Source organism: Salvelinus namaycush, chromosome 1 (assembly GCF_016432855.1).
Source record: "Salvelinus namaycush isolate Seneca chromosome 1, SaNama_1.0, whole genome shotgun sequence".
NCBI lineage: Eukaryota > Metazoa > Chordata > Actinopteri > Salmoniformes > Salmonidae > Salvelinus > Salvelinus namaycush.
This window is the reverse complement of record NC_052307.1, coordinates 10,214,092-10,221,884: the sequence shown is the minus strand read 5'-3', so window position 1 is coordinate 10,221,884 and position 7,793 is coordinate 10,214,092. Positions and strand designations below refer to the sequence as shown.

At 45.7% G+C, this 7,793-nt stretch overlaps 1 protein-coding gene across 2 annotated transcripts in view; it reads left to right on the top strand.

Annotated features, from left to right (window-relative positions):
• Positions 1-217: 217 nt before the first annotated feature.
• Positions 218-7,793, top strand: part of rhobtb4 (Rho related BTB domain containing 4) — a 67,949-nt gene continuing 60,373 nt past the window's right edge. Inside the window, exons 1-2 of one of the 2 annotated variants that reach the window (XM_038992698.1) lie at positions 218-350; positions 1,078-1,198. The gene's annotated coding sequence lies outside the window, so the exon portion shown is untranslated. Of the gene's footprint in view, positions 351-811; positions 987-1,077; positions 1,199-7,793 lie in introns of those variants that run through there. The other variant, XM_038992761.1, reaches the window with a different exon arrangement.

The window sequence follows — 7,793 nt, the reverse complement described above, 5'->3', positions numbered from 1 at the left end:
TCGGTAGGCTATATGGATTAAGCATTTATTTCAGATTTAATTATTCTCTCTCTCTTAAAAATACAACAGGATTTGACCGTATTACTACCATCCTCTCCCTATCCTCGGCGCCATGTGCCAGTGAGGGCATCCATTCAGTTTATGAATGGATGGGTGTGGCGGAGGCGGCGGATGAGTGACTGGCGCTAGGCTTTCGTCACTGCTCTCGTTGATAGGCACTGGCGTTTGTCGCTGGCTGGACTGGATTAGAGCGCAATTTGCCTCCTCCACCGTATGTGACAATTGAGAGCGAGAGACAGACAGCGACACCACAGAGACTCAAGCCGAGGGGTGAACTTCGGGCGGATTTGGTGAGGCTATGGGGCAGTCTCGCACCACATGCACTACACGCGTTGAAGGAGTGGAATTGGAGCAGGGTTACAGTGAAACAAAGGATTTGAGATGAACTTTTTTGTCTCAAAATGTCCTTACTGACAACAAAAACAGATAGTCTATAGCCTATATAAAAGCATTGCACGTTGTGAATACCACGTTTCCTTTTGTTTTATGCTTGCGATCACATTTGCGTAGACCAGGTTTCGGCTATAGTTCGATTTGGATGAACGTATAGGCAACCAGTCACTGGTTAGATAATAGTCTAATAAGAAAGATCAAGAAATGTACAAAAATATATATTGTTTTGGTAAAGGCGATAGACGGAAACAGACAAAGAAAGTCGGGCACATGCCTTTCCTCCAATGTCCCCTTTTAGGTGTGACAGAAACAACAAAGGACGTGGACAAACTCGCATCAGCACCAGTGAACACCCAGTCCCCTAAACAAAAGCCAAGATTGTCTGCAGCTTTTGCAATATGCAATATGCTGCATATTTACATTCCTTCTGGCGTCTGTACATGGGAGTGTTCTAGAGCTGACTGGTCACAACAAAACCGGCCCAAAAGGCATCGGAAGACAGGCGTCAAGTCTCACCAAGAAAAAACTTCCCAGTAAATATTAAGTGCACACTGTTCACAAATCTTTTTATCAGTAGCATGCAGGAATGTACTGAAAATTGTTATTGTGTGTTGTGCCTTGCAGCTAAGAGGGAAGAGAAATATACGAGCGCTGTGAAAATAACAGTAAGAAAGCTAAAAGTGGAGAGTGTGAAGTGGACTACGCAGAACACCGAAAAGATTCCAGAGGCGAATGACCATTGAAGGTAAGTTCCTAATTGACTGCAGTAATCGGACGAAATAATTTATGCTAATGTGTTATTATCATAAGAAAACGAAATTACAAGCAACTGACCACACATGTACAGTGGTATACAGAAGTTTCGCGGTCCCGCATTGTCTGAGCCCACCGTAGGAGCCATGGAAGGTCATTAGAGCACACCATAAACTAAACGTTTTGCAAAGGAAGAACAGGCGTTTCTTATTGGACAAATTCAGGTAGGTCCCTCTGTTTCGGGGTGTTTGCTTCCTTTTGGCAACCTCATAAACAATTCATGGTAATTCATGGTAACCTCATAAACAATTCATTTAGACCTGCCGTTTATTTGAGAGGCGTTTATTTAGGGTGTGTACTTGCTGATATGTGTGCCGAGGGAGCATGTTGCTGTTTTAAAGCAAATGTCATGCAATTCAACACATTTTGACATGGGTCAGAGAAAACAATTTGCAGTTGTATAGCTAATCTCATGCTATTCTACACATTTTGCAATGACACTGAGAGAATTTAGAATTTTTAAAGCTAATTGTACTGCGATGGTAGCTCGGTTAAACCCGTATATTAGGCCAAACGTTTCAACAACCTATAGGTAACAGAAATCTTATTAAAAATAAATAGAGTATTTAACATCGGTTTGTATAGCCTATGACAATCTCAATAAGATAGGTTACTTTCTTTCATAGCACCTGCTGTCTGTCGACCATGACAAAGAAAAAGCCACCACAACAATGTGTCTCCTGAGAAGTTACGTTATTAGAATGACAGCAGGAACAGTTCATACCCACCCCCCTCTATAGACACCCACTGTAGCTTATAAACGTTCAAGCGTTTTGCCTCTGAAAATGACACCACCCTCCATATCTTTATCAACTTGACCAACAAACTGCATAATTCCCCCATCTCTCTCTCTCTCTCTCTCTCTCTCTCTCTCTCTCTCTCTCTCTCTCTCTCTCTCTCTCTCTCTCTCTCTCTCAGTTCAATTAAATTCAAAGGGCATTATTGGCATGGGAAACATATGTATACATTGCTCCATCTCTCTCTGTCTCTCTCTCTCTCTCTCTCTCTCTCTCTCTCTCTCTCTCTCTCTCTCTCTCTCTCTCTCTCTGTCTCTGTCTCTGTCTCTGTCTCTCTCTCTCTCTCTCTCTCTCTCTCTCTCTCTCTCTCTCTCTCTCTCTGTCTCTCTCTCTCTCAGAATGTCCCACTTTATGAGATGTGGATGGTCAGATACAGGGTTGACATCGGTATCCTCTGCTCTGTTTTTGTACCAGCTGTATAATTTGAGCCATTCTTCCTTGGGTGAGGCCTGTCCGGCTCTGTGGAATATGTTTGTCTCCTGAGGGGGCTGGGAGTGTGTATTGGCAACTGGGGCTTTCCACTGGGGTTGAACACCAAACATTCCAGGCTGCTGGATGAAGGGTTAGCGGGCCAGCTCTGCGCAGCTGGGAGCCATATAAGACGCTGTGTCTTTGTGTGTTGAGCAATATCACACACACACACACTCCGACCCCCACCACTGTTCAACTCTGCATACCCCGATGAACGCATGGGGTGGGACGCCGTGGGGAGGGCTATGTGTGTGTGTGTGTGTGTGTGCATTCCACTCTCTACCAAAGGACAGAGAGCTGCTGAAACCATGTGACGCCTCATAACAATCAGACGTAGTCTCTGTAAGATACATTGCAAGACAAAGGAACACACACACCGAATGCACAGTGTGCACGTGTGCAAACTCTCTCACACACACACCCATTGTCACCTTGGCAGTCATAAAACATTCACTGAGATACCCACAGAGATACACTAAACAAAAGTTAGTTATTCTCTCTAAACCACATGATGTTTGTCTCTGCTGAAGTAATGCTGTTTCAAGGAGAGGGAGAGAGTGAGAAAAGGAGAGGGGGAGAGAAGGAGAGAGGGAGAGAAGGAGAGAGGGAGAAAAGGAGAGGAGGAGAGAGGGAGAGAAGGAGAGAGGGAGAGAAGGAGGGGGAATGTAGCAGGCGATTGAGAGAGGAGTGGCACTCATACAGTTCTTTCTTTCCTTTCTCTCTTTTCTGGCTGCCACTGTGGTTGTTTTTTAAGCAGGGTGTCCGTGTGCAAAGAACGTGTGTCCGCGTGCGCATGCATGTGCATGTGCATGTGTTTGTATGGTAGTGGAGAGCAGAGAGGAGAGCTGGGGAGGAGACAGTGGGCCTCCCCAGAGAGGAAAGGAGGAGCACAGACCCTGAGGAAGAGGGAAGCAGCCTGGAGAACAGCAGAGAGCAGAGAGGAACACAGACAAGAGGGCTAGATATCACAAAGCCTTTGTTTTGCCAATACAGAGTTGGGAGTCAGGTACTAAGTCCGTTACAACACCTTGTGAAAAACATAAACAATCCAACATGGGCATAACAGAGACAGGCAGACAGGCAGAGAGAAAGAAAGACAGACAAACGGACAGACAGACAGACAGACAGACAGACAGACAGACAGACAGACAGACAGACAGACAGACAGACAGACAGACAGACAGACAGACAGACAGACAGACAGACAGACAGACAGACAGACAGACAGACAGACAGACAGGCTACTAGAGTCATCTACTTGCCATATCTTTTACAGTAGTGCTCCCTCAGTTCCTCTGCTCTTCAGGCGAATCCTAACTTCCACTTTCAGTAAAATGTTAATTTAGTCTCCCATTGATATCAATGAATTAAAAAGACCTCAGTTAAAGTTAGGATTCGCCCCTTAAAAAGTAATTCCTCTTAGTTGAGTAATGTCATTAGTCAGTGCACTCAGTTACTCTGTGTTACATAGGTCTGAGGCTCTGCAGCTGCTACTACACATAACCGTGTGCATATTTATGTAATAACAGATCTAACAAACACTGCCTTTCAAAGACATTTATCTTTTTTTGATATTCATATTTTATTCTAGAAAAACAAAAAATACAGTTTGTAATATTATACATTTTTATACCTACATGTACACTCACACTCCTATCACATTCACATACAGTACGTATATACATGGACGTTTACATTTAAGGTGATCACATATGCACACAAGCACACAGAAACATTTACAAGCCCTCTGTCCTCTCCCTCTGCCCTCTCCCCCACTCTGAGAGCCCTAGGCTGGGGACAGGGCCTGAGTGGGTGTCCTGTTTGGGTCCAGGGTGACGGTACAGATAAGCGTGCCTGTTGCACAACCCCCCATACTGACACACTTTGGGATAAGAGCTCCGAGCTTCCAAGCCAAATGTTCAGCACAGAAAAGTGTGCCTTGTTTTTTCTATGGGGATTTTAACTTCCCACACTGGGTTGTAGAATTATTGCATTGTCATTTCTGGCAACTCAAAGGCACTCTTTATAAACTTTTCCAGTTGCTTATGATATTATTTGAAGCTCTTCCTCTGCATGATGTAATGATCTCACAGCGTAAACACAGATCCTAAGAAGTGGTGGAAAAAACAGCATGAGCACATTCTCGGAAGGACAGGGCTTCAAATGACTGCACCAGACCTGAGGTAGGACAGGGTCTGGGTCAAATGACAGCACTAGGCCTGAGGTAGGACAGGGTCTGGGTCAAATGACAGCACCAGACCTGAGGTAGGACAGGGTCTGGGTCTGGGTCAAATGACAGCACCAGACCTGAGGTAGGACAGGGTCTGGGTCTGGGTCAAATGACAGCACCAGACCTGAGGTAGGACAGGGTCTGGGTCTGGGTCAAATGACAGCACCAGACCTGAGGTAGGACAGGGTCTGGGTCTGGGTCAAATGACAGCACTAGGCCTGAGGTAGGACAGGGTCTGGGTCAAATGACAGCACTAGGCCTGAGGTAGGACAGGGTCTGGGTCAAATGACAGCACCAGACCTGAGGTAGGACAGGGTCAGGGTCTGGGTCAAATGACAGCATCAGACCTGAGGTAGGACAGGGTCTGGGTCAAATGACAGCACCAGACCTGAGGTAGGACAGGGTCTGGGTCAAATGACAGCACTAGGCCTGAGGTAGGACAGGGTCTGGGTCTGGGTCAAATGACAGCACCAGACCTGAGGTAGGACAGGGTCTGGGTCAAATGACAGCACTAGGCCTGAGGTAGGACAGGGTCTGGGTCAAATGACAGCACTAGGCCTGAGGTAGGACAGGGTCTGGGTCTGGGTCAAATGACAGCACTAGGCCTGAGTTAGGACAGGGTCAGGCTCTGGGTCAGCTCACATTCCATCTGAAATCAAATCAAAGTTTATTTGTCACGTGCGCCGAATACAACAGGTGTAGTAGACCTTACAGTGAAATGCTTACTTACAGGCTCTAACCAATAGTGCAAAAAAGGTATTAGGTGAACAATAGGTAGGTAAAGAAATAAAACAACAGTAAAAAGACAGGCTTTATACAGTAGCGAGGCCATAAAAGTAGCGAGGCTACATACAGACACCGGTTAGTCAGGCTGATTGAGGTAGTATGTACATGTAGATATGGTTAAAGTGACTATGCATATATGATGAACAGAGAGTAGCAGTAGCGTAAAAGATGGGTTGGCGAGTGGTGGGTGGGACACAATGCAGTTAGCCAAGCACTGGTTGGTTAGCCCAATTGAGGTAGCATGTACATGAATGTATAGTTTAAGCGACTATAGTTTAAGCGACTAGATGATAAACAGAGAGTAGCAGCAGCGTAAAAAGAGGGGTTGGGGCGGGGGGGGGGCGCACAATGCAATTAGTCCGGGTAGCCATTTGATTAGCCTTTTTGTCCTAGACTTGGCACTCCGGTACCGCTTGCCATGCGGTAGTAGAGAGAATAGTCTATGACTGGGGTGGCTGGAGTCTTTGACAATTTTTAGGGCCTTCCTCAACCCCACCTGGTGTAGAGGTCCTGGATGGCAGGCAGGTTAGCCCCAGTGATGTACTGGGCCGTACGCACTACCCTCTGTGGTGCCTTGCGGTCAGAGGCCGAGCAATTGCCGTAACAGGCAGTGATGCAACCAGTCAGGATGCTCTCGATGTTGCAGCTGGGGTTTCTGGGATAATAATGTTGATGTGATCCATTACCAACCTTTCAAAGCACTTCATGGCTACGGACGTGAGTACTACGGGTCTGTAGTCGTTTAGGCAGGTTGCCTTTGGGTTCTTGGGCATAGGGACTATGGTGGTCTGCTTGAAACATGTTGGTATTACAGACTCAATCAGGGACATGTTGAAAATGTCAGTGAAGACACCTGCCAGTTGGTCAGCACATGCCCGGAGCACACGTCCTGGTAATCCGTCTGGCCCCGCAGCCTAGTGTATGTTGACCTGTTTAAAGGTCTTACTCACGTCGGCTACGGAGAGCGTGATCACACAGTCATCCGGAACAGCTGATGCTCTCATGCATGCATCAGTGTCGCTTGCCTCGAAGCGAGCGTAGAAGTGATTTAGCTTGTCTGGTAGGCTCGTGGCTCTGCTTCCCTTTGTAGTCTGTAATAGTTTGCAAGCACTGCCACATAAGACGAGCATTGGAGCCAGTGTAGTATGATTCAATCTTAGCCCTGTATTGACGCTTTATCTCTGTGATGGTTCGTCGCAGGGCATAGCAGGATTTCTTGTAAGCTTCCGGGTTAGAGTCCTGCACCTTAAAAGCGGCAGCTCTACCCTTTAGCTCAGTGTGAATGTTGCCTGTAATCCATGGCTTCTGGTTGGGGTATGTACGTACAGTCACTGTGGGGACGACGTCATCGATGCACTTATTGATAAAGTCAGTGACTGATGCCATCGGAAGAATCCCGGAACATGTTCCAGTCTGTGATAGCAAAACAGTCCTGTAGTTTAGCATCTGCTTCATCTGACCACTTTTTTATAGACCGAGTCACTGGTGCTTCCTACTTAAATTTTTGCTTGTAAGCAGGAATCAGGAGGATAGAGTTGTGGTCGGATTTACCAAATGGAGGTAATACAATACATCTTCAAATGTATTGTTAACAACCACCTAAAACATGTGTCTAAATGTCTCTAAAACATAACCGCTGATTTGGACAGTTTTTAAAATGTTTTCTCACAAATGTTCTCATACCCAGGGCACATGCAACATTTTCTCACAGCCTTAATGACAAAATATGTAGAATAGCATTATGAGACTGCAAATTGAGATGTAGGATCTTAATTTGATCACCCTGTCACAGGATGCAGGAAATTCAAAACTTGCAGTTTATTTGAGGTTTTATTAAAAGGCTTCTGAAGTTAGTAATTTCCATAATTAGTATTTTCTCTTCCTGCAGGATATTTTTTCTGCTGTAGCAAACTGGCTCAAGTTAAGATCTTATATCTAAACAGTACGTCACTGTGACTATGTTTGTATTTTGGAGTGTGTGTCAGGGATTTGATCTGGAGGTGCCATTCTGTAGCGTCTGCTGCTGTTCTCATGTTTGTGTTGGAAAGCTGATCCTCCTGGGAGACATAGCACTTCAGTCATATGACAGTGGGGGGGGGGTTGTGCGTGTGCATGAGAGAGAAAGTGTGTTGTCACAATATATCACTACTGTGTGGGATGTGTCTGTGTTCATGTGTGCATGTTGCATAAGTGTGTGTTTTAGCGTGTGTACATGATTGTGTGTCTGTGTTTGTTTTATTTAT